The sequence below is a fragment of the Acinonyx jubatus genome, chromosome B1 (genome assembly GCF_027475565.1).
Source record: "Acinonyx jubatus isolate Ajub_Pintada_27869175 chromosome B1, VMU_Ajub_asm_v1.0, whole genome shotgun sequence".
Lineage (NCBI taxonomy): Eukaryota > Metazoa > Chordata > Mammalia > Carnivora > Felidae > Acinonyx > Acinonyx jubatus.
In genome coordinates this window covers 101,815,767-101,843,371 of record NC_069382.1, presented here as the reverse complement: position 1 = coordinate 101,843,371, position 27,605 = coordinate 101,815,767, and the positions used below count along the sequence as shown (strand labels likewise).

At 36.4% G+C, this 27,605-nt stretch overlaps 1 long non-coding RNA gene across 2 annotated transcripts in view; it reads left to right on the top strand.

Moving 5' to 3' along the window:
* The window catches only part of LOC113600504 (uncharacterized), an 88,652-nt gene that overhangs the window by 23,834 nt on the left and 37,213 nt on the right, over positions 1-27,605 (top strand). For both annotated transcript variants that reach the window (XR_003421494.2, XR_008296164.1), the window contains exon 4: positions 27,199-27,536. This is a non-coding gene — a long non-coding RNA (uncharacterized LOC113600504). The remainder of the gene's footprint in view (positions 1-27,198; positions 27,537-27,605) is intronic.

Here is a 27,605-nt window from a genome sequence, read left to right as displayed (position 1 = left end):
CTCACACAATTCTCCCCCCAGTTACTCTTGGCTCCAGAGCAGTGCTTCTCAAATTTTCATGTGGCTACAGCTTTCCAGGGCATCTTGTTAAAATGCAGACCCTGATTCTGGAGATCTGGGTGAGGCTGAGGTTCAGCATTTCTAATAAGCTCCCAGGGATGCTTTTCTGCTGGTCTCTGGACCACACTTTGAGAATCATAGCAGTAGAGTACATAACGTTCCTGCAAGCTTATTTTGGGTTTGTGTAATTTTGGCTTTTCTCATCACTCTGGTCTGTCTCCAGAGTGACCTTTCCTTATTTCTCAGCTTCATGAAATCATTCTCATCTTTCAAGGACGATGTAGCTCAAAGGTCACTTCCTCTATGAAATTTTCTTCAAACACCCATTACATTCACCACTACAGCTTCCCAACTGTTTGCTTTACCCCTTCTCCATAGTATTTTGTAAATAGCTTTTATCACAGCACCTATTATTTTGCACTGCAGCTGATATTAGATTGTCGTCTTCGTTGTTGGACAGAGCTCTTTGAGGTCAAGCGCTGTGACTCTGTTTCTCAATAAGTTGCACAGCTCCTTGAACAAAGGGCACCTGCTCACTAGCTATTTCTGGAATAAATTAAACTGTGATGTGTACTTCTGAAAAGTGGTGAATCGCTCTGTATAGCAAATATTATTCCAAGTAAATAAAAAAGTTGTTGTTGTTTTAGCTCAAACTACTGATCTTGCATTTCTTTATGTAAAATAATCCTACCCTTCTTAGAGTTTCTTCCCTGTTGTAGCTGGTCATCCAAAGCAATTATATATCCACAATTTGTATCTATTAATTCTTAACAGAGCAATCTATCTTTTCCAGGTTGGAAAGCCTCAGACTTTTTCTTAGCTAATGTCAAGCTAAAAATTTATAAATATTATATGCACTATGACTAATAATTTCATGATTTCTTTTAACTGTGCTACCAGAGGGTAACATTTTGCCTGAAGCTGGTAAGGAATGAGAAAAAGAATGGGAATATAACTGCCTTTTTAACATTTAAATAAAATAAAGAAAGAGTAGGAATGCTATTTATCTTTCAATATTGATAACCAAATCCCCCCCAAAAGTTCATTTCAAACTTTAACAAAAATTCTATTTACCTTATGGAAAAATTTAGAAATCACAGTGGATGAAAAGTGTCTTCTGGGCATGCAGGGCAGTGTAATTACTTCCATTTCTCAAGAATTCTTTAGCCTTTATGAAATTTTCTCAGAGAGAAATCAGGTTTGTCTTCTGCTCCCTGACACACCCTCACCCCACCAGTTCCCAACCAGGGAAAAATCTCTTTGAAGTCAGTTAGATCTCCTTGCTTACATAGTAACATAAAATGGGAACAATTCCTAAAATGGCAAAGCTACAGATAAGGTAGAGCTCTCAGCAGATTGGACAGAGGAATTGTGTTTTCCATATGCCCAGCCCTTGGTGTTGCTGATTTCAGTTAAGTAGACTTTCAAATTTTAATTTACATAACATTAACACTTTTCCCTGAGAATCGACAGTTTTATGGAGACATTTCCTTGTCTGTTCTCATGAAATTAAAAAAAAAAAAATCCACAGGGCATTCATTAACACTTCTAAAAGTGACAGGCTGTGTCTTTATGCCATTTTCATTTGCACTGCTTCTGATCTTGCCATCACTAATTAAAAAAGGGAATTTAGGGTAATGTAAACAATGCTTTTTGGCCATACTAACAGCTATTTCTTGTCTGATAAAGGAGAAAAGTCTATAAGGCCTCTTGGATAAAGGATAAGGATATTTTCTTTATGACTTGGTTCTCAAGAGGCCTTGTAGTCTATGATGTTTGAGATCACACCCTTGGGAAACTTTCTTTTAAGTGTAGCTTCTATTACCTGTCATTCTGTGGTTGCCTCAGACCAGGAGGATACCCTTAAGTCAATCACTTTGGAGGGAAGGTAGGATTTAAATTGGGTCTTGAAATAGGATTATAATGTTATTATTTATATATTTATTTACTTATTTATTTATTTTTGAGAGAGAAGGTACAAGTTAAGTGAGGGTGAGAGAGAGAGAGAAGCAGGGCTCACCCAAAGTGGGGCTTGAGCTCACCCCATGCGGGGCTCAAGCTCAGGAACTGTGAGACCATGACCTGAGCTGGAGTCAGATGCTTATAACCAACTGAACCTCCCACTGCCTCTGAATATAATTTTAATATAAGAAGGGGAGGTGGTTGGTTATGCTTGCTTAAGAATTGTCAGCTGAAACCTCAAAGGTATGGAGAAGTCAGTAATATTTCAGGAGCAGCTCAATGATCAGCTTTGTTAGATAGTGATAGATAATTGAAAAAAGAAGCTTGAGACCAGATTGTTGAGAAACTTCAATTTGGAGCAAGTTGTTTGGACTTTATTTAGTATGTATTGAGGCTAATAAAGAGTTCTTTTAAATGGCAGGGTGATAGCCATATTAAATTTGGATGGGCATAGGTATGACATATCCTGGGACAGCAGTGAGGCAAGGAGGAAAATGCTTTGGCAAGCTGACCCCCATGTATTGTCTGGTCCATGGAAGCATACAAGTTCCATCAGTAAATGGACAATTGTATGGATTTTATGTATTATATATGGAGAATTAGTGCAGTTTGGAGAGGTGAGGTTCAAAGCCCATGGCCAAGAAAGAATTCTTGAGATGTCTCCAGTGCAAAAAGGAGGTTTCATTAAAGCATAGGGGACATGACCTGTGGGCAGAAAGAGCGTGTACTGGGGTTGTGACTGGTGACTGATTATGTACTTTCAGGTTGGGAGTGGGTTAGGGATAGTGTAAGTCTCTAAGGAATTTGGAAACAAGGGGAAACTTGAGGGGCTAGCTGTTGTTAAGATAAGGTCATTTAGTACTGTAGTAAAACCTTAGTCATGAGTCCCTTCAGATGTTTATTAGTGGGCAATATGTTTGTAGGATGATTGCTAACATGTACCTTGAGGAGGCAGAGATAAAGGAAATTTCCAAAGGGATTTTCATATGCTAAAGAAGACTCACAGGATCCTGGGGGGGTCTGGTTAGGATTGCCTTTTGGGACATCTGGGTGGCTCAGTGGGTTGAGCATCTGACTTCAGTTCAGGCTCAGGTCATGATCTCACAGTCTGTGAATTCGAGCCCCACCTCAGGCTTGCTGCTCTCAGAGCGTAGCCCGCTTGGGATCTTCTGTCCGCCTCTCTCTCTGTCTCTTCCTCACTCATGCTCTCTTTTCAAAAATAAATTAAACATTAAAAAAAATTGCCCTTTGCCCTTAGCAAAGTGCCAACATGGAGGCAGCTGAGCTCTCAAAGGAAAATCAGTCTGCCTGCCTCAAGGACTTGTCAAGGGGCTGCCAGTTGTAAGGAAATTTAATTTTTTTTCTTCTGCCTTTGTGTCCTACATCAGAGTAGCAATAAAGAATATTAAATAGCAATTTTGGAAGTCAGGAAAATCAGAGTGCATGCCTCCACATCTTCCCATTTGGCATATCCTCTGCCAGAGGTGGACAAGTTCAGAGTGTAGTAATCAGGTAAAGAAGAGGGCTTATCATAATTGAGGCAAAGGACTAAGGAACCCTTGTGACTTGCTGAAGTTCAAAATAGCATCCCAATTCTACAGTTTGTGTGGGGGGTGGTATGAAATAGGGTAAACGTGGGGCTGGAATTCTAGGCCAGTTAATCTGACAGAAAGTAGAGAGGGAGATAGAGCCAGACACTCAGTCTAATGGATTAGGCCAACAGGATCTGGCTACCTGGTCACCACAGGCTTATTACTCATTCGTTCATTGGACCCTAGGTTTGGTTGGTGAAGGAGGTTATAGGTCAAGGAAATCCAGCTGTCAGTGCTAGATCATTAGATCTGGAGAGGCCAATCTGATAGTGCTATTGAGGTTTCAAACTGCTATGGAGCAGTCTAGTCAGACTGGTTAGAAAAAAAAAAAGAGAGGAGACACATATTGTAAATGTCAGGAATAAGAGAAGTGACATCACTATAGATTATACAGATATTTAAAAGGATAATAGGGAAGAAGACATATAAATGGCCAACAGGTAATGAAAAGGTGCTCAACATCATTAATAATGAGGGAAATGTGAACCAAAACCACAGTGACCTCACACTTGTTACAATGGTTGTTATCAAAAAGACAGGAAATAACAAATGCTAGCAAGGATGTGGAGAAAAGGGAATCCTCATGCATTGTTGGTGGGAATGTAAATTGGTGAAGCCATTTTGGAGAATAGTGTGGAAGTTCCTCAAAATATTGAAAATAGAACTACCATATGATCCAGCAGTTCTAATCTCTGGGTATATATCCAAAAGAGATGAAAACACCAACTTGAAAAGATATATGCACTCCTGTGTTCATTGTAGCATTATGGAATATATGGAAACTTCCTAAGTGTCTATGGAAGGATGAATAAATAAGATGTAGTGTATATGTATCTATATGTATGTGCATATATATATATATATATATATATATACACACATATATAGCATTGTGTAGTACTATACATTATGTAGTAATGGAATATTACTCAACCATAAAAAATAATGAAATCTTGTAATTTGCAACAACATAGATGGACCATGAAGGCATTATGCTAAGTGAAATAAGACTGGCAGAGAAAGACATACACTGTATGATTTAATTTATATGAGGAATCTAAAAAGCAAAACAAAAAAACCCCTAAACTAAATCCATAAATATAGAGAAAAGATTGGTGGTTGCCAGATGTTGGGGGGGGGGTGGAATAGTTGGAAGTGGTTAAAAGGTATAAACTAGTTATAAGATATATAAGCCCTGGGGATGTAATGTATAGCATGGTGACTGTAGTTAATAATACTATACTGTTTATTTGAAAGTTGCTGAGAGTAAATCTTAAAAGTTCTCATCACGAGAGAAAAATTGTACCTAGGTATGGTGATAAACGTTAATTAAGCTTATTGTGGTGGTCATTTCACAATATATGCATATATCAAGTCATGTTGTAAACCTAAAACTAATACAGTGTTATATGTCATTTTTATCTCAATAAAGAAAGATAATAGAGGAATATTATGTATAATTTCATGTTAATAATTAAGATAACTTAATTGATGTAGAAAAATTTCTTGAAAGACATAAACTATCAAAGAAAATTTTAAAAAATCAATTACAGCAATATAAAGAAGTGATACTATGTCATGACCAAGATAAACCCAGGAATGCAAGGTTAGTTTAACATTTGAAAATCTCTCAATGTAATAACCAAAGATAAGCTCAATATATGCAGAAAAACATTTGACAAAATCCAATGTCCAATCTTTTAGAAAGCTAGGAATAAAAGAGAACTTCCTTAACCTGATAAAGAATTATTAAAAAACTTATAATTAAAATTATATTCCATGATGAAAGACTGGGTATTTTCTTCTCTAAGATCAGGAAAAAGTGAAGGTTGTCTGCTTTCACCACTTATATTCAGTATTGTAGGTTCTAGACAGCAAATAAAGGGAGAAAAAAATCCTCCTCAAATCCAGAGGCCTACAGAATGAGAAGAAAGAGATAAAATTGTCTTTATTGACAAATGGCAAGATTGTCTCCATAGAAAATCCAATTGAATCTACAAAAACTTATTCAAACTAGTAAGTGGATTTTGCAAGCTTATACGACACAAAATCAATACACAAAAAATCAATTGTAAAATGGCCTCTACCAGTACAGTTTTGCTAAATTGAATTGTTTTAGGATTAATTGACAGTCAGGTACCTCCCTATTTGTATATATCACTTTTTCATGGATACCAAGCTGTTAACATCCATATAGAGACTAAAATCTACTTTGTTTTCTGTCTTGAGTTTATTGCTTGTCCTCTAAAACAGCAGTGATTGAAGTTATACCTAGGAAGGACTCTTCAGTTCTTTAACTTTGTTCCATTTATTCTATTCTTCTTTTATTATACTTAATTCTTGCATTCCAGGCTATTTTATTGGCAAATATATTACCTCACAAAAATCAAAGACCTCGTCTGATGTGGAGTTTCATAATTTCCTTCAATCTTTCGTCTTAACTTGCTTACTTCACTCAAATATTCTAACTAGCAATATTCCAGGATTTTTTATGTCAGATATTTAGATGTAGAATAGAATTCTAAGAAGTAAATAAAAATTTTATCTGCATTGCATAATTGTTACCTCTAGACCAATTCCCAGGGTCTGATTTGACACAGGTGGGCCTTAAAAAGTTGGCTGATTTCCAAGACATCTCCTACACAAACATTGACAAAGCAACTGGTTTCAGTGTCATTTATGGTCCATACGAGTGATTATGCTTAACTGACATTAAGAATGTTCTTTTTCTGTATTTCCATCCAAATGGTCCATAAATATGTGACACCCTATCCATGCATTTGAGTGAGAATAGCACTGATTTATTTGTCTGTGTTTTTTAGGATGAGAGAGGAGGGTTTTTTGAGTTTTTTTTGATGGAAACATTTCATATTGTGAAATGATAAAACATGGTGGAAAACAATGAGTCAAAGATATGAATAGTTTAGAAGTGTATTTTTCTGAAAGAATAGAAATAAGAAAAGCAACATTTATACCAAGTAATTCATAAATCTACCTATTCTTAACTTTTTAATTTATTTATTTCAGAGAGAGAGAGAATGTGAGCAGAAGAGAGGGGCAGAGGGAGAGAGAGAGATAATCTCAAGTAGGCTCTACACAGTCAGTGTAGAGCCCAATGTGGGGCTTGATTCTGGGATCATGAGCTGAAATCAAGAGTCAGAGACTCAACTGACTGAGCCACCCAAGAGCCCCAATATACCTATTCTAAAATAGTTTTTCACATTCTTCGACACTGAGAAGAAACTAATGACAACCATTATTATATAGTAAAATGTTATGTAGTGAAGCAAAGGTGTCCCAAGTACTCCAGCTTTCTGATATCACCTACGTTTATTTTTTTCTATATCCAAATGTAATAGATGAATTCCCATTTTAAGTATTGTGAGAGGCATACTGCCTTGCTCAGTATCTCTTCTGATTCTTGGTTTGGGTGGGATAATTTCTAGTCTGCTCTAAATTACTGCTCTTGTATATTTCTCAATTCCTATCATTTTCTTTAGATTCTGTCCTTTTTCTACTCTGCTTCTCTCTTAAGTGTAGGACTCAACCTTGGTTTTTAGTTTCCTCAAGCTATAGTACAACAAGAGTATATATGTAAGTGGCTTAGGTTTGATGGTTAATATAGGAGGATTAAAGACAGAAAGAATTAAAAAAGCAAATTAAATCAGGCCATTAGTTTTTTTTTTTAAGTTTATTTATTTTGAGAGAGCGAGTGTGCACACACAAGGAGGGGAGACAGAGAGATAGAGATAGAGAGAAAGACAGAGAGAGTATTGGGGGGAGGGACAGAAACAGAGGAAAAGAGAGAGAATCCAAGTAGACTCTGCACTGTCAGTGTGGAGCTCTACATGGGGCTCGAACTCACAAACCAGGAGATCATGACCTGAGCTGAAACCAAGAGTCAGAAGCTCAACCAACTGAGCCACCAGGCACCCCCAGGACAGTAGTTCTTAAAAGTCCTCTGGCCATGTTGACTACTAGAAATTTCTCCTTGGCCATCTTTCTTCTTTGTTGTCAGTTTTCTGAATTCCTTTTTTCTCCCTCGTCAGATCCTTCTGTCATCTCTAGTAATTCAAGTAACTGGCCTCCATATCTCTATCATCTCTTTCCTATCAATGGAAAAAGTGCACAATTTTTTTCTAAATAAAATCAAGATTTTTTTCCCCCCACATTAACTGTTTAGTACAAGAAAATACAGAACTCTTCTAGTAAGTAAAACAAGTAATAGAAATGTTTCATTATTTTTTTCATAGATTGAGATGTTGAACAATTTGTGGAGCACACCACATACAGACTTGCTGGCTTGGTATCCAGTTGATTGGATGGATGTATGGTTGTCCTTGTTGACAACAGTGTCTTTCTAATTGATTTGGGTCCGTGCCCGGCAGTTATTATATACTTTGAATATCATCTCAGGCTAAATTATTTTCTTATTTGAACTAAAGGTACACATTAATGTAATTTTATTTTTAGTGTTTTGTAGTTATTATATGTGTTTTTCAGTTGATCCATTTTAGGTTGCTTTTCTTTCATGCTTTTAACTAAAGTTTGATAAGACTTATGTTTCTTAAAGAAATAATAAACATATGCATAAAGAAAAATGCCTAGTAAAATGTATTGTTTGCTCTTTCCTTTTTTCCTAATCTTCCTTATTCAAAATCTAGTTGCAAATGATGTGATTTTTCCCAGTGGCAAATGGATCAGAGTCTAGCATTTAAAAACATTTTACATTGAAATTCTCAAAACCTTTTGCCATTTCTGTGTTTCCTACTTTATGAGATATTTGGTAAGTTAAAAAAAACTCAAAGCTGACCTGAGTAATTTTGAAATCTGAAAAACTAAAATTTCAGTGTACATGTTTAGGCATACTATTTGTTTAGATTCATCTTGTAGCTGATTTTCTCTGATTTAGGTATAAACTTGCAAAAGTCAGCACCACAATGCCTTGATCATATATGTATCATACTAGTCTGACTGCTAGGGTGATTACTTCAAGAGTATTGCTTGACTCAGTGTTTGTAGTCTCAAAAATTTTGAATCTAATTTCCAGGAATCAGTCCATAACTTGAAATAGGAAGACAATATTTTCTCAAAACAAGCAAACAAACAACCCCAACAAAAACACCATCTCTCCTAGATTTATTTAGAACCTCTGAGAAGCAAGGATTTTTTTTTCTTTTAATCTTGGGACTATGGGAATAGGATGAGTTCAGTTCTATGTAAATTTAATAGCTCCTAAGGTGTCAGTAAGTAGATGGTTTTGCTGTAGCTGGTAAAGATGCCAGTCAGTGCTGGCTCCTTTGTGGGTGCTGACATCACTACTACAGTAAAAGAAGCAGCAGGAAGGCCACTGTTTACTTTTTTAAAGTTCTAAATTAACCCTTTGAAGTGAAGTTAACACTTTTCAAATGTCAGATTTACAATTTAAGATGAACAGTGCAGAAATTCCAAGAGTCTACAAGTAATTAGAGCTGAGTGGTAAGCACAGCATAATATATAGAGTTGTCCAGTCACTATGTTGTCACCTGAAACTAATGTAACAGTGTGTCAACTCTGCTTCCGTGGAGTGGGGGGGTGGGGGGTGCTTAGATCTGAAAACCAAATTTCTTTAGTATATCTTAGTTCTTAAGATACATCATATTTCAAAGATTCTACCATTTACATCTCATTTTACATTTTAACATTTCTGGAAATAGGTTGTGTCTTGTGGTTCTGATATAGTTGTCATTGTTTGTTCACACGCATAAAAACCGGAAGAATAGGGGGACTTGGGTGGTTCAGTCAGTTGAGCATCGGACTCTTGATTTTGGCTCAGGTCATGATCTTATGGTTTGTCAGATCAAGCCCCGCATGGGTTTCCGCACTGGCAGTGTGGAGCCTGCTTGGGATTCTCTTTTGCTCTCTTTCTCTTGATCTACCCCACCCCTGCTCACACGTGTGTGCACTCTCTCTCTCTCTCTTTCTCTCAAAATAATAAACATTAAAAAAAAAAAAAGAAGACCTACGGAATGAAAGTCAGCAACTTGGAATAAAATTGCAGAGACAGTACTGTATCATCAATACTCTTGATGGCATAGATGATAATACTATGTGGGAAAACATGGTCACCCATGAGTCTAGTTGAAAATATTTGGAAATGTTGGACTTAGGACATGAGTAAGCTTTAGGAATACCCTAACCAACTTGTTTTGTTTATATTTGTTTATATAGACTCAAGAATGACACAAGATAAAAATCTAAGGAAAAAAAAAACTTAACTAAACTTACTAAGGTTAGTAAGTATTGAAAAGCCCTTTCAAGGGGTGCCTGGGTGGCTCAGTTGGTTGAGCATCCAGCTTTGGCCTGGTTCATGATCTGGCGGTTCATGGGTTCGAGCCCCGCATCGGGCTCTGTGCTGACAGTTCAGAGCCTGGAACCTGCTTTGGATTCTATGTCTCCCTCTCTCTGTGCCCCTCCCCGCTCACACTCTGTCTCTCTCAAAAATAAATAAACATTTAAAAAAATTTTTAAAAAAGCCCTTTCAATAAGTATGTAGTTCAAGTTCTGAGTTACAGAAAACATTCTTTTATAACTTGTATAGCAGTATTTTTTTCCTTTCTTTGTGGCACATCCTTACAATCATGGTATTATGATTGTGAAGTGAACATACATTATGAAATGTTAGAATTTTTGAGTTGCTAATTTTAAAGAAGTTTTTATTGTTGCTGTGTCTTTTAAAGGGGTGATATGAATCATATCAAAGGAGGCATTGAAGCATTTCTCAGACAGATTGAAAAATAAAATTTTAAAGGATTTAAATTTCCTTTCATTCTCATAATTAACATTCTTTTGGAGAACTGTTTCCAAATACATTCTTTAAAAGTGAACTTCAAAGTCTAACGTTGGGCCATAAGTAAACTACTCTGTCTTGTTTATTATAGACAATCATCTTTGAGGGTTTTGAAGTTTAGTTTGGAAGAGGATTTAGCACTCTGCAAGTTTATATTTAAGATTGCAATATTGACTGATTATCTTTTAAAAAATGTCATAGGCATAATAAATTGCTTGCAACACTCAATATTTTTCAGAGTGTTTGCCATTACTGTACTTGATGATTGTTATTAAAAAAAATCTCTCTGATCCCCCTTTCTGAAGAGGAAACCAAAATTACTTCTCAATCACTTCACTGTCTAGATATAATCTGTGATTTAATATTGCTAAATCAAGACAGCAACACCTCATTTTCCCAGCATTGCCCAAACAAGATATGTTTCATGTCAGTAAATTTCCCAAATAACTGAAGCATATACATTTAAATGGCAAACCAATTTTTTTTTTACTATTTCTGATAGAAATATTTCTACAGCACATCTTTCTTTTATTCTTATATACAGAATACTGAAAAAAAATCTCTAAAATTTTGTGTTATGCAACAATCTCTAGAGAGAAACTGCTTTAGTTGTTGATAGGTCTTTTAGCATAAGTAAAAAATGGAAAAAGAGGAATCAGTTGGGAGAGGTGGACTACACTCAAAACAATGGACTTTTGCCTTTGGTAGAACATATGAACCCATATTGCCACCATGAGTCACAGCAGAGGGCCTGCTCCGCCTGGCCCCCTGCTCCCTCTTGGTTGGGAGCAGGGTGGGGGGGGGGAAGGGGGACAGCGGTATCACCTGCTCAGGTGCCAAACTCTCTCAGATGTGCCCTTTTTTTTTCCTACAGAGGGGCGGGTGCCTGAGCTTGCTGCCCTATTTGATTGACAGTTCCAGTGTATTCTCATCAATAACTGAATTTTAAGCATCACCTCACTCTATGTTAGGAAACCTTACATTCTTCTTTCTATTCACTTAGCCATCAAATTTTGAGACCTTGGCATTGTCTGTGATTTTCTCCATTTCCTGTCTTCAGCTAGGTCAGTTGTTCCTCTGCTTTTCCCTTTACATCTCTACTCTTAATCCCCTCTTTTTTAACTTTAATTTGTATTTCTTGTTCTATTACTGCTTTTGCCTAGAATATTCCAGTTTGTCATATGCTTGATCTTTAAGCCTCCAGTCTCTTCAATTTCCAGTGTATTAGGTACAGAACTGACTAATCTTCTCAAAGTGAAGTTCCTGTTCAAAAATCTTCAGTGGTTGCCTATTTTTGTTTTAAAATTTTTTTCTTACTTTTTTCTTTTTTTACTAAATAATGAAATACAATTACCAGTGGAGGCTGAATTCTGTTTGGTCACATATGGATAAAAGGATTTGTAATTATTTTAACATTAAACACCTAAAGCCTTTCTGACCAATCATCTATGTGGCAACCTGCTCTAAAATCTCCTTAGGCATTAGGATCGAATGTATCAAATACATCAATTTTAATTTCCATGATAAATTATTGGAAAATTTTCTCTATACACTCTTCTGAAACCACTCAAGAGATTCGTTGACCTTTTGAAACTTATCTACAAATACTGAAGACATACTTATACATTTTTTGAGCAACTTGAGATATCCCTGAAATTTTTTTTATAAATTCCTTAATCCTTTTTTAAAAAAAATATTTAAGAAATTAAACATAGTTGAGATGTAGTTCACTTATAACATTGTGTAAGTTTAAGGTATACAGGGTGTTGATTTAATACACTTATATATTGCAAAATGATTATCACCATAGTATTGGCTAACACCCTGTCCTGTGACATAGTTACTATTTCTTTTTTGTAGTGGGAACACTTAAGATCTACTCTTTCATCAACTTTAAAGTATATAATTAACTATAATAATATAAATATAAATATATATAAATAATACAAAGTATTATTAGCTATAATCATCATGTTCTACATTAGAGTCCCGGAACTTGTTAATCTTGTAAGAAAAGTTTACAGCCTTTAACTAAAACCTTTGTGTTTCCCCCAAACCCCAGCTACTGATAACCACAATTTTGGGTATTTCTTAGTGTGTATTCACTTCTATATTTAATTTTTTGTCACAATTTTAACTGAGATGCTACTATGTGCCAATGTACCAGGTGTTATAGATGTGATGGTACACAAAAACGGATATGATTTTTCCCCTTATCTAGCCTATTGACTAGCCTTTCTTACCACTTTGGGTTGAAATTTATGTTTTCACTGTATATTCTATTTTTAGAACTTGTAGCTCGTTTCCTTTGCTGGAGAAAAAAAAAATCTATCGTCTGTTAGCCAATTGCTCTCTTCCTCAAGAAGTAGGGTTCTTCTTTTCCTGCCTTTTCTTTTCTCATTGCCTAAAACATGATGGAAACCTTATATTGTCCTAAGTATTTTTCACAAGTCTCAGCTTATTTTGAATATAGCACTTTTGACACTGATTTAAAACATACAATGTATATAGCTGTGCATGTTTTTTAACTTTACGGTATATCATATGTGTTTTTCCATTTAATTAAATATATCTTGAAAACATAATATTTAATATCTGTTTAATAGTCCATCTTATTTAACCACCCCCTATTTTGAGCTATTTGGTTTGAGTCCAATTTTTTTTTCCTGTTCTGCAATTTTAAATAATGCTTCTATGAACATCCTGGTACATAATTCTTTGCCTGTGTTTCTGATTATTTCCTTATGTTGTACTCTTGCCTCCAAATACTGTCCATTTCTTGTGCCCAGGGACTAAGTAGACTGGCTGTTTTTCCAATCTATGTCCCGTGAATATATTTTTCACTCCGTGATCTTTAGAACTTTTTTGATGACTGACCAGATGGAGTGTTGCCCATCTGTGCCTCAAGATCTTCCACAAACCCCCTTAACTTATACTGTTGCAGCAGCCTAAGACCCGTGTAAAGACAGGAGAAGGAAGATAAGGGCCTACACACCTTGCGGGGTGATGATGATGGTAGGAAAGATAAACTCTAGTCGTTTTTCCTGGAGCTGTGCCTGTAGTGTGAGTGTGTGTGTGTGTGTGTGTGTGTGTGGTGGGAAGAGAGCAACTGTTGCTGCTTGATATAGACTGAATTGTGTCCCCCTTTCACCCCAGTTCATATGTTGAAGTCATAACCCCTGATATGATGCTATATGAAGATAGGGCATTTGGGAAGTAACTAGGTTTAGATGAGTTCATGAGGGTGAAGCCTTCATGATGGGATCGGTACCCATATAAGAAGAAACACCTGAGAGCTTACCTCCCCTCTCTCTACTGTGTGAGGACAGTGAGAAGTCAGCATCTGCAAGCCAGGAAGGGATCTCTCACCAGGAACCCAATCGGCCCACATCTTGATTTTGGACTTCAGAGCCTTCAGAAACGTGAGAAAATAAATTTCTGTTGTTTAAGTCACCCAGTGTATGGTATTTTGTTATGGTAGCCCAACCCAATGTACTGTTGCAGTCAATTTGTTTATGATTCCCTTTGAGTTGGGAAAATGGTGATACACAGATGTTTTAGACTGCTACTGAAGATTAGCCTTAAAAAGCCTGAAACCCCAAACCAAAAAGCTTAGTCAACTACAGTGAAATAGTTTGCCTCATTTCTATTAGTACTTCTTTAGTCTTGCTACTTTTTTCTTATTCTCCTTTTCCTTTGTGTAGTGTTACAGATGTTTAAACTACGTAAACTACGTAAACACGCTATTTCCTCTTCAGTCTTTCGTATGGATTTAACCTGTAGTTCAAATCAAGAAAGAATTGACTGATCATCATTTCAAAGAGAGTCTTTTTAAATATCCAGTCATTATATAGGCTATGTTCAATTCTTGCTAACTGAAAAAATAATTGAATATGGAACATTCTTTTTAGCTCCTCCTTTTGGTTATCAATTCCTGTTAAGTTATAATATTATAATTTTTCATTTTTATGCAGTTTCTAGAATTTAATGTTTCAGTTTTGTTTGTGTAGTGATTGAGGAGGTTACTTACATATTGTCAGTGGATTATAAAGGAGAATTACTTATGTAGAACCATGTTTCTGGCACCTTGTGGCATGGGGTTTTCTTTGTCCGTGTTGACTGTTTTGCCTCATTAGGCATGCTGTTGTAAATGAATTGTTGGATGTAATTCATACCAAGAAATACTTGTCTTCTGTGGCCACTATGTGTTGTGGGGATGTGTGAGCTCAGAAATCTGTCGGGCTGTAAGTTTTCCTTTAGAATGTTTGAAGAGCCCTCAGGTGCTGTTGAAAGTGAAGGATAGGACTATTCTCAGGAAAACAAAGGTTTTTATTACATTTTCTCATGTAATGAGGATATCCAGAGAAAAGAAAAAAACAACAACAACAAAGCAATAAATTCACACATGTAGTGCCATATGCCAACAAGAGAAATGACTGACCAAACAGAAAAAAAGTCCCCAGTGGGTCTCTGCAAGCCTACGTTTATTTCCTCATGCTGCTTGTTGGATCTTTCAGAGAGGAAATCAAACACCCCAGCTCACACCAAACAAGTACATGTTCCTGGGGTTTGTGTGTGAATCCAGAACATTTTCAAATAAACAGAGTAGGCTGTAAAGGTAGGAAATTAAATCGACTAGCCAAATATCCCTGGAGATTATGGTAATTATGTGTGTTAAATATTTATACTTATATTTATATATTTAGTGTGATTCAATAAAGATCTAAGAGTTGATACCAAAGCAGATGCTCCTAAACTGTTTGGCATTTTTATTACATGAAAATGTCTGATAGCCTTGAGATAAACTGTCATGCTACTAGGCCAGTCAACCGTGTCTCTGTTCCTCTGGCATGGCAGGCTGAAGGAATTGCCAGGGATGGAGGTGAAGAGTCCTGGCTCTGATATTTTCCAGAGCGTGGAAGCAGTAGGATTTCTTAAGATGCCAGGTTAAACATTTTGGATATACCTTAAATGCCTGTGAAATAAGGAGCATATTCAGGATTCTACTGGATGGTTTCTATTAACTGAGCTCCATAAAGATCTTTAGTTTTATTTGTCTCCCCTCACTCCTACACTGGGGTGAAGATGAATTTTTTTTTAATTCTTCAGTTCTATTGGAGAAGTAAGGTACTTTGGGCACTCAAGGAGAAGTCTGCTGGGTGGCGTGCATACTTGTATCTGTACTAACTGCCTTTGGTAGCAATTACATTGAAATAAGTGTAGATGAGATGAAAATTCTAATCTAATTTAACTGAAGACTCACCAAATCTATCTTTTCACATCACAGTGTAAAAAAACAACTTGTGACTGCCATATCAAATGAAACTTGTTTTCCTGCCCACTTGATTGTTTTCTCTAAAAGAATCTTAATACTTTTTTTTATATGTTTTATTTATTTTTGACAGTGTATAAGCAGGGGAGGGTGGGTGGGGGAGGGAGGGCAGGGAACAAGGTCCTAAAGGGGGCTCTGTGCTGATAGGCTGACATTGGCAACAAGCCAATGTGGGGCTGGAACTCAGAACCATGAAATCATGACCTGGGCCAAAGTCTGACATTCAACCAACTGAGCCACTTAGGCACCCCTAAAAAAATCTTAATTCTTCATGAAATGTAATAGGAGGTGGGTTATTTCTAGTTTCCGGCACTTTGGCTAAGATAGCAGAGTTGGTATATACATTATGTAGTTGCCTAAGGGGAGTTCTCAGAGCATGGGTTCAGACATTCTCAATAAAGTCTCAAGTTATCGAGCACCACCAGTTATCTTTTTGTATACATTTGACCTGCTTTGCTTAAGAAAGCACATGCTTTAAGCCCTGAATCTCATCAACGGTTTCTAGCAAGGTGCTGTTTTCTTCTAATATCCTTTGTAAATCTGGTTGTTCTTTTTATGTGTAATTCTGGAATGGTTTAGGTAGGAGAGGTTTTGGTCTTTCACTTGAGCACAGTAGCTTACTGTCTCTGAAGGTTGTGGGTCTCTGTCAGGCTAAATATGTATCTGAGTCATGGTGGTGGGAGGGATATTTTAAAGTCCTTTTCAGTGGGACTCACTTTATATTTGACACCTAATCTGAAATGTCTTCACTGGTGGCCAGGGCCATGACAATATCTGTGTAACGGCAGTAAATCTTCAGGAGACAACAATGATGGGCAATATCATTTCAATGCCTGGTGACCACATCATACAATGTCCCTGTTAACATTATGAAGAAGACACTGGAATATGCGTAGCATCTAGGTGCCCTTGCTTAGGTAGAAAAAAGCTGGGATAAGAATGATATAACAGTTTTAGAAAAGGAGTCTGGGGCCATGTATGGACAATAAAAGAAGTAGGTAGGGAGGCTCACATCTCAAGATTCAAGAGACTGTTTGGAATGACCAATAAGAGCAATAAGAGGCACTTACATATAGAAGCAACATTCTGGATTTTTTGTTCCAGGGTCAGGCAAAATTTGTTATCAGATAGAGGAGCCAGGTACCAGACAAGAACAAATCCCAGGGAGATAAGTGAAATCTGCATCAGAAAACTGAGTGGGCATCCATGTGTATTAAAAGAAGCAGGCTAAAAGTAGGCAAGGATGGCTCTGAGAAACTTGTCCGAGGGTGTGCTGCCTTACCAATGACTTTTGTTCATGGGAGATGCTTCCACAGTGAGGGAAGCAGACCACTCTGAAGTAACCACTTTTAACATTCATATTGATGCAGTTATTTTGACTGAGGAACATTTCATCAGGTAGTTTTGGTGAAGCCACATCAAAATGACTCTCAAAATACAAAAATTCCACCTTTTTATTAGCAAAAGTTATCCCTTTTATTTCTTCTATCCCTATTCCATGCTTTACTTGCAAGAAAAATTTTACTTTCTCCTTTATTGTTTTATTTGCAAACTTTTTTATAAGTTTCTTTATTTATTTTGAGAGAGAGAGAGAGAGTATGAGCAGGGTAGGGGCAGAGAGAGAGAGAGAGGAAGAGAGAGAGAATCCCAAGCAGGCTCCATGCTGTCAGCACAGAACCTGATGCAGGGCTGGAACACACAAACCATGAGATCATGACCTGAGCTGAATCAAGAGTCAGATGCTTAACTGACTGAGCCACCCAGGTACCCCTTATTTGTGAACATTTTATTATGTAAAACATTTATTATGTTTTACTTGTCTTTCAAGTCTCCAACATGTTTTATACTAGAGAAGTAAGATGTGCTTCTGGAGGCAAATTTAAAAAATACAAAAATATGTATATTACTTTATAGTAAAGAAGTGAAGATTCTCTGATCCTCTCCATTCCCACCTCCTAGAGTTAACCACCATTAATAATTTACCCTGAACTTCTCAAGAATAGTCAGGTAAGATTTCTTTTACAGCAGTGGGAAAAAAAGGTTTTGGTTGAGTCCTTAGTAGGTATTAGTCAAGTCTTTAGTAAGATGCTCAGCTGTAGCAGTATGCAAAAACAACTAAAATTCGATTGAAATTTTGTCTGAGGCACTGAGATAAAAGGTTTATGAGAATTAAAGATTAAGAGGAAGATTTTGAGAGGGGAGTATGTATTTGGGTGCTGTAATTCTCCTAACCTACGGTGGGCAGGATGGAGGTGTTTGCCCCTTCATAGTCAGTGGAGAAGGGCTTTGGAAAGACCCTTTGAGTGTTGGTTGTCTGCTGGGCATGGCAGGCTAGGTCAGGTCTGACCCGTGCCTGAGCAAGCTAGTGGGTAAGGGGTCAAGTCTGATAAATCGGTTGAAGATGTCCTAGGTGACTTGGAGTTAGTATATACAATTGATTTTCAAGATGATGTGAAAACTAATGATTTCATGATGAATAATGAATAATATCACATTCAGTATTTAGAAATCAAATACAGAAGCTACATTTTATTTATTTTTTTAATGAAAAACAATTTTTTTTTGCTTTCCTACCTCCTCCATGTATCTTATCTTTTGACTATTTCTCTGAGGTAATAGGGAAACCTCTTAATAGGGAAAAGACCTATGTGGCTTTGAAAATTCACTTTAAAAAGGAATTTTTGATATGAGAGACTTAACACTCTTAGTTTTATTTGAAAATGTAACATTTATGTTCAGAGTAAGGTGAAATAAAAATGTATACACACATCTTAAATAATTTTAAATAGAATGACGTTGTATAATATACATTTTTCTTTTGCATGAAATTTGAAATTTTAGTTGGAATAAAAAATATGTCAAAACTATAAGTCATTAAATTAAACATTTAAAATTGGTGAATTTTACTGTATATAATTTATACTTTACAAAACCTGATTTAAAAAATACATTTCCTGGGGGAAAAATCTGTTAAAAAGTTATTAGACAGAGTAGAATAATTTGAGTTCCTGAAGCATAATTCAGAAGTGCCGTGTAAATGTGTGTTCATGATATTCATATATGAAAGCCTTGATAACCAAGTTACAAAATATAAAATATTCTCTTGCTTTTGGTCTATATTAATGATTTATGTTTGCTGTCTTTTATGTTTACTTTCCCACTCATTTGACATTGAATCCTAGCATATTACATTTAGAAACTGAGCAATCGTTTTCAAAAATATATGTTCTGTGCTTGCCAGATGGATTTGGAAACTCTCCCAGTAATGCTTTCATTGTCATAACCCACTTCACAATTCCATCATGAATGAGGTCATTAGGGAATGACATCATTTTCAATACCTCCCAGATTGCAAACCTTAAAAAAACACAATTACCCTTGTATTTATTTGTTTCTGTTAACATTATCATGTCCTGATTAAGCAAGACATAGTTCCTAAATCACACACACACATACACACACGCACCGTGCAAACTCACCCACATGCACAAACACACAATGTAACTTAAAGTCATGTAACTGGAGGAATTTCTAAGGATGTATTTGGCATGGGCGGTCATGAAGTGCTAAAAGTTCAGAAAATAAAGGGTATTTAAAGAAAGTAGACTGACAGGAAGAGACCACCACATTCAGAAGGGAAGTAAGAAAGCTCTTTGGAGCTTCACTTCAGGACACTATATAGAAAGTTGCTGCTCTCTTTAAACAGAGGAATTATGTAACAAGAGTCCCAAATCCCCATTTATTTCTTCATATAGTCATACATTCATCAAATATTTGTGATACATGTAATGTGTAACAGGTAGAATAACCATTGGGCATACAGTTGTGAAGAAGTTAGGTATGGACTCTACTCTTACGGAGCTAAAACTCTACTTGGAGAGATAATCAATCACTAACCAATTACAGAGATAATTTAAAATTTTCAAGTATGTTCAGGGTTATGAAAAAGAAGTACATGTTTCTGTCAAAGTTTACATCAGATGGTCATAAACTGATCCAGCAGTCATGAAAATCTTCTCTTGACTTTGCTTTCTAAAATAACTAGGAATTAACTACTTGAGGAAGTGTGGTGTGTGGAGGAGAATGCTCTACACAGAAGAACTTCATGTACATTGTCGAGACAGAAAAAAACATCCTGTACCGTGAACAAGTTGATGGGACAGAACTCTGAAGCTGGGGAGGGAAAAGCAGCTCTCTCTCCAAAATATTTCCTTTACCAGGAAAACATATTTGAATAAAAAGATTTCTTCCTTTAAAATCAAACATCTTTTGGGGCACTTGGGTGGCTCAGTCGGTTAGGCATCCGACTTTGGTTTAGGTCATGATCTCAACAGTTCGTGGGTTCGAGCCCCACGTCGGGCTCTGTGCTGGCAGCTCAGATCCAGAGGCTGCTTCAGATTCCGTGTCTCCCTTTCTCTCTGCCCCTGTCCTGCCTGCGCGCACGTGTGCGCGCGTGTGTTCTCTCTCTCTAAAAAATAAATAAACATGAAAAAATAGTAAAATAAAATAAAACATCTTTTAAAAGGATGAAATGAGGGGTGCCTGGGTGGCTCAGTCAGCTAAGCATCTGACTTCTGTTCAGATCATGATCTCACAGTTCATGGGTTTGAGCCCCACTTTGGGCTCCATGCTGACAGTGTGGAGCCTGCTTTCTCCCTCTCTCTGCTCATCCCCTACTTGTGCTTTCTCTCTCAAAATAAACTTTAAAAAAAAAAAGGTAAAATCAATTATATATTAAAGTGAATTACTTTTTAAAATAAACAATATCAAATATAATTAGAGTTTTAGACAATGGTTTGGGACTGAAGGGGATGAGGGCCATGATAGAACTATGTTGCTTATATACTCAAATCACCAGATTGGCATTATGGTGGGGACCAGTTAAAGATTTGATCCCATACTCTGGTAATGTTAGATAATTTAATAGCATTCAACAGATAGTTCTAGAATGTCTGTTTTATCCCAGCCACTGGCTGGCCTCAGAGGTCTTGGCATGTCTTACTGCAGTGCCCATGTTGATAATGTCAGCAATAGTTGCAAAGACATGAATGAACAGCAATGACAAGATATGACCGCTGAACTCCTTTTTATTTCCTGCTGAGTGGCCCTAGTCTTCCAGATGTGTGCCAGAGATCATTGCAAATAGGAGTAATTACAGTCTCAGCTATGCTGACCTGACCTGATGGAGATAACGAAAAAGGAGGTTTTATTACACAGAGAAATAACCTCCTCAACAGTGCCTACTAATGATAGAAACTTAAAACAAGACTCACTACCATTTTTGAAAACATAGGCTATTTAAGAGGCTCCATAAACAATTTGCTTTTCTGGGAAAGTGGCATGCGTGTATTTTTTTTTTTTTTTTAACTGTTTTTATCGAGGATGCTTGCATCAAAGAAAAAAAAATCATTGGAATCATCTGAAGAAGTTGCTAAATATGCATTTGGTAGGTTGTATTACTGTATTACAATTGTACATGGTACCTGCTCCTTATAAGTGGTTTATACCTCCCAGCTCATTGCCACGGGACTTGCCTGCTTTTTGTTGTGAGGAGTATATATGTTCGCTCCTTTGCTGTATGATTTTGGATTTAACAGTGTAATTTTTTCTGGCCACTGGGATATGAACAGATATGACTACATTACATCCAGTTAGAAGCTTTAAAGGAAATTCTTTTTATTTTTTTAATAATGTTTATTTATTTTTGATTGAGACAGACAGAATGTGAGTAGGGGAGGGGCAGAGAGAGAGAGGGAGACACAGAATCCAACACAGCCTCCAGGCTCTGAGCTGTCAGCACAGAGCCCAATGCGGGGCTTGAACCCATGAACCATGAGATCATGACCTGAGCTGAAGTTGGATGCTTAACCAACTGAGCCACCCAGGTGACCCTAAAGGAAATTCTAAGAATTGGCTCAGCCTCTTGCTTTTCTTCTCAGCCCCCCAAATGGTATGCTGCACCACATAAGGGTTTCAATCTCAGCCTGTGTCTATGAATAAGATCCATACAGCTGAGCCAAACAGAGCCAATGTAGGTACATCTGTCTACTAGCTGCCTACATGAAACATTTACAAGAATGAAATGCTTATTTTTGAAGGCCTATGAGATTTTTACAGCTGTTAGACAGCAAAGTTGAAAAGTACAGAATTTGATACTTAGAGGTGGAGTGTTACCATAATGCAAACTTAAAATATGTGGCATTGATTTTAGGCCCAGACAGCTAGCAGTTGGGAAACTTGCTGGAGGCTGAAAAATTGGTGACACATTTTATGCAGTAGCAAAACATTTGGTCAGACTGTTACCTGAGATAACTTGGAAGGCATACACTTACATAATAATGTACTTAAAGCTTTCTGTAAAGAGGATTTGAAATGTTACTAATGTGAATTGATTGGTAGAAGCTGCATTTGATAAAGTAATGCAAGGAGGAGAATGAGCTCAAGCATAAGTGACTTGTTTCACATAAAAGATGAAAGGAAACTAAAGAGCTGAGAAAGTCCAGGACCTAAGGGTTAGAAAATCAAACTGTTTCTCATCTCTGACTGGTTAAAAGATAAATTCTGTGAGCCACCAAGGCCAATTAAGATGCAGATTAGGACTCAGTTTAGGGACAAAGACCAAATTACTGGCTTGTGCACAAAACCTGATTGGATTAAGGTGTCCCTCAGTAAATCCTTTCAATTGGACAAAATGGCTCAAAAAAAAAAAAAAAAAGAAAACAGAAGAGTGATCTCATGAAGCGTGATAAGCTCAAATACCTATATTTAAGTTTAGAGAGAGAAACAGATTTTATTTTTTTAAAGATGAGTGTGTCTATTAGTACATGGAATACAATAGAACAAACAAAATAAAGATATAGATATATAGATCTAGATAAAATGTTAAAAAAGTTTTAATGCTAAAATTATTGCCAGCCCGAGATGGCAGATGTGTGGGTTTTTTTATAGCTTAAAATGACATGTCTCTGGGCAGCTCTCTCTGGGCAGGAAGTGGGCCAAAATTGCTGCTCAGCTCTAAGGAGGGCGTATTTTCCAAATTTCTATTCACATGTGGTCAGGATGGTAAAGGAAAAGGAACGAAGAAGTTGGCATCAGCTGCCCTGGAAACAATTCTCTGAGGAGGTAATCTCAGGTTATAGACTCCTAATCAAGACTTTCTTAAAATAGTTTTCCCTATCCCCAATGCCCTTTTGTTTGCCCAGTGGGATTTCAGAGCTTTTATGGGCCAGCAAGGGCTGTGTGTTCTCCACTTTTCCATCCTTCAAATGGGAATGCTTATGTGTTTATCTTGCCTCTCTTCCACCATTGTATGCTGAGTGCATGTGGAGAAGATAATTTGTCTACTTAGTTCATATGTGTCCAAATCAAGAGGAGCTATTTCGACTTGCTGTAAATAGAATCATGAATTTCAACAGGGCGCCAGAGTGGCTCAGTCAGTCAAGTGTCCCACTCTTGATATCAGCTCAGGTCATCATCTCAGCGTCGTGAGATCAAGCACCCCATCTGGCTCTGTGCTGACAGCATGGAGCCTGCTTGGGATTCTCTCTCTCGCTCTCTCTCTGCCGTTCCCCCACTCACTCTCACTCTCTCTCAAAATAAATAAACTTAAAAAAAAAAAACCAAGAATCATGAACTTCAGGACAGATGTTTTGATTTGCTGAAGCTTTTAGGATGCCTTCCTTATAGGTGTGAGTGAATTTTGTATGCCGAAGTGTAGAAAGTGAGTATCTTGACCAAGAAGGTGAACTGAGATAGATCATATTCACAATTACTCCCTCCTTCCAAGAAAGAGGATTATATATCATTGTCATTACTGTGTGACTTGCTTGCTCTTGTGGGAGGAGTGTACTTCCTTTCCCCGTGTTCTTTGGTGTTGGCCATGTTGCTTACTTTGTCCAATGTAATATGATGTTTGCCACATAGAAACTGAAGCTTTAGGTGCAACTGTGTTGCTTAAGTTAGGCAGGCCTTTTATTTCTCTCTTCTGCAAGTATGTATGAAATTGTTTCATAAAGTGCTACTTCTTTAGACTGGCTGCAGGAATAGGGATACACATGGAGCAGAGACAAACAGAACCAACAGTTAACCCTAGTCATTGACATGTAAAATGAGCAAGAAATAAATGTTTATTTAGGAAGCCACTGAGATTTTGGAATATTTGTTATGTGGCAAAACTGGCTAGGGTAATATAGCACTTAAAAAATTAAGAGATTTTTCAATATGGATTTATTTAGTTCCATGAATTTGATCTTGATTTATAAATCTAAACTATTTTTAAGAGAAGAATATCAACGAAGGCTTTCATCCTGTGGGCTTTTCAGAAAAAGCCCAGAAATAAACCCATGCTTATATGTTCAATTAATCTATGATAAAGCAGGCACAAATATACAATGGGGGAAAAGACAGTCTTTTCAATAAATGGTGTTGGGAAAACTGGAAAGTGACATGGCAGAAGAGAAACTGGACCAATTTCTTACATGCCACACAACAGTAAACTCAAAATGGAGTAAAGATCTAAATGTGAGACTTGAAACCAGAAAACCCCTAAAAGAAAACATAGGCAGTAATCCCTTGAATATCAGCCTTAGAAACAGATTTATGGTTATGTCTCCTGAGGCAAGGGAAATACAAGTAAAAATAAACTACTGGGTCTACACCAAAATAAAAAGCTTTTGCACAGCTAAGAAAACCATCAACAAAACAAAAAAGCAAACTACTGAATGGAAGAAGATATTTGAAGACATACAGATGGCCCACAGAAACATGAAAAGAAGCTCAGCATCACTTATCCGGGAAATGCAAATCAAAACTACAGTGAGATATCACCCTACACCTATCAGAATGGCTAAAAGCAGAAAGATAAGAAATGACAAATATTGGTGAGGATGTGGAGGAAAGGGAACCCTCATGCATTGTTGATGGGAGTGTAAATTGGTGCAGTCACTGTGGAAAACAGTATGGAGGTTCCTCAAAAAACTAAAAATAGGGGCTCCTGGGTGGCTCAGTCAGTTAAGCATCTGACTTCGGCTCAGGTCATGATCTTGTGGCTTGTGGTTTGAGCCCCATGTTGGGCTCTGTGCTGACAGCTCAGGGCCTGGAGCCTCCTTCAGATTCTGTGTCTCCCTCTCGCTCTCTCTCAAAAATAAATAAACACTAAAAAAATTTTAAAAAACCCTAAAAATAGAAATACCCTATAATTCAATAATTCTACCACTTGGTATTTACCCAAAGAAAAGGAAAACACTATTTAAGTAGATATATACATGCCTATGTTTATTGCAGCATTATCTATGATAGCCAAGACATGCAAATGACCTAAGTATCTACCAGTAGGTGAATGCTTAAGGAAAATTTGATATATATCTATAAAAAAATGAAATGTTACTATTTGTGACAATATTGATGGAGCTGGAGGATATTATGCTAAGTGAAAAAAGTCAAGATAGAGAAAGACAAATACCATATAATTTCACTTATATGTGGAATCTAAAAAATAAAACCAAAAAAACTGACAAATACAGAAAACTGGTGGTCGCTAGAGGAGAGATAAGTGGGAGTAGGTGAAATAGATGAAAGGGATTAAGAGGTACAAACAGGTATAAAATAAGCCATGGGGATGAAAAGTACAGCCTAGGAAATAGAGTAAAAAATATTGTAATAATGTATGGAAACATATGGTTATTATTCTTACCATAGTGAACATTGGGCAATATATAGATTTGTTGAATCACCATGTTGTACACCCGAAACTAAGATAGCATTGTCTGTCAACTCTACTTCCAAATAAAATAATAACAGAAAAAAAGTAAAGGGTTTTTCAATATTGATTTGTTTAGCCCCATGAATTTGATCTCGACTTATGAATCTGAAGTATTTTTAAGAGAAAACTATTGATATAGACTTTCACTGCTGTTTTATAAAAGCTTGCATATACTCTTATGTTTTTTCTTTTTTTTACCATAAAGTTTAATAATGACAGGCTATACACAGAGCATTGTTTCTAAGGGCAAAACACAGTCTTATGGTCGGAATGGCTATCCTCAGTCTTTGGTTGACATTAAGTGTCAGACTGCCTAAGGCTGTTTAACATCTCTAGGAGCCAGTTCTCACTGAGTTGTAGTAAAGGGTGAAAGGACTCCATCTGACAGAATGTTGTTGGTAAAACTCACTTAGAATCTCTATAATTGCCACTATTATCTCTGTGGCTTCCTGCAAAATCTCTGGGCTATCTACTCAGGAGATATACCAGAATAAAAGGGGGTGAAGAAATGAATGTGAGATATAGCAATAGAGTGAGTACTCACTGAACAATAAATAAAATATTTATTTGGAGTTAGCCAAGAGATCACCTGATCATCTATAATTTCAATCTTTTGCTTTATGTTTCCAAAAGACAAGTGCCATTTGTTTTCATTTTCTTTCACATTTCTAAAGTGTATTTTGTGATCTCCATCAAGTTGCAACTTTTAGAAACCTTGTCAAATAATCTTGAAAATTCTCGAGTTGAGGTTAACTCTTCATTTCTTTTCACAATCAAGCATAATATTTACTAAAACAAATATACAATTCATAATGTGGATCTTTCTTAAAAATAAGAAGACCTCATTTTATTCAGAGAAATGACATTATCATTCTAATATATTATAGTATCATTATTATAGTACAGTTCTAAAATAATATTAGAGGTTCAGCATTATTTTGAATATTCAAGATAACTTGAAGTTGTTAGAAAAAGTTGATAAACTAGGGAAAACAGATACCATCTTTTCAGTGATTCATAGAAGAAAATATTTCCATGGTCACAAAAATCGATTCCTAAAAGGGAATATCTATAGATTTCAAGGGCTCAGTAAAAAGATATCTATATTTAGAGATAGTATTTAGTGAAATTTTTACTCTTCTGTCTTGGATGAAGATCTTTGTAATATTTGACCATATCCAAACTTATCAGAGGTAAAATGCTGAAGATTCTAAAACTAAGAAAGCTATCACTTATCTTTTGTCATTCTAAGAGAAATATCTAGGGTTTAAAATATTATTTTCTAGGAATTTGGGGTCTTGGCTTTTTAGAAATACAGATGTGGAAAATTAGTGTGATGATAATTTGGTTATGAAATCAATAGGGCATGACCTCAAAAAAAGATTTTTAGGAATCTTCCATAACTTTGATTTATTTGGTATGGAGGCTAAAAATATTTTTTCTTTTTCTTTTCTTCCTTTGTTTTTTTTGTTTTTGTTTTGTTTTGTTTTGTTTGGAACCTTAGGAAAGAATTATGCTTATCTTTGACATTTATTTCATTCAATATAAAGTATGTGCATTATATAATATGCTTAATTTAAAAACAAAGTTTAAATTTTCCAAAGACTTCAATTTCTAGTATGAAAATCTTCCATGAAGCTGTTTTACTATTTGTTTCTTATAGGAAAAGATATTTCTGGAATTGGATTTACTATACTGAGGCTTTCTCAAATATGGTTGTTTCTTACCACTGGTACATCTTATACTAAACTTAGCTACAAAAAAGCACATGTCACTGTGATCCCAATTATATGCTATCCATGAATGGTGTTGTGTAAGGGCTCACATTTTGAGGAACATTTCTAAAGATTTCCTGAGGCCTCTGAAGAGATCTGAAGATCTACAACCACCAAAAATGGGCTGATATATTTTGGAGATTACAGCACGGTAGTGAACAGCTTTGGGTATTGAAAGATGGAGTTCGACTACCAGCTCTGTCACTTACCAGCTTAGTGGCCGCAGGTAAGTTTCTTCTTTCCTTTAAATCACAATTTCTTCATCTGAAAAAGAACCATAAAAATATCTAGCTTA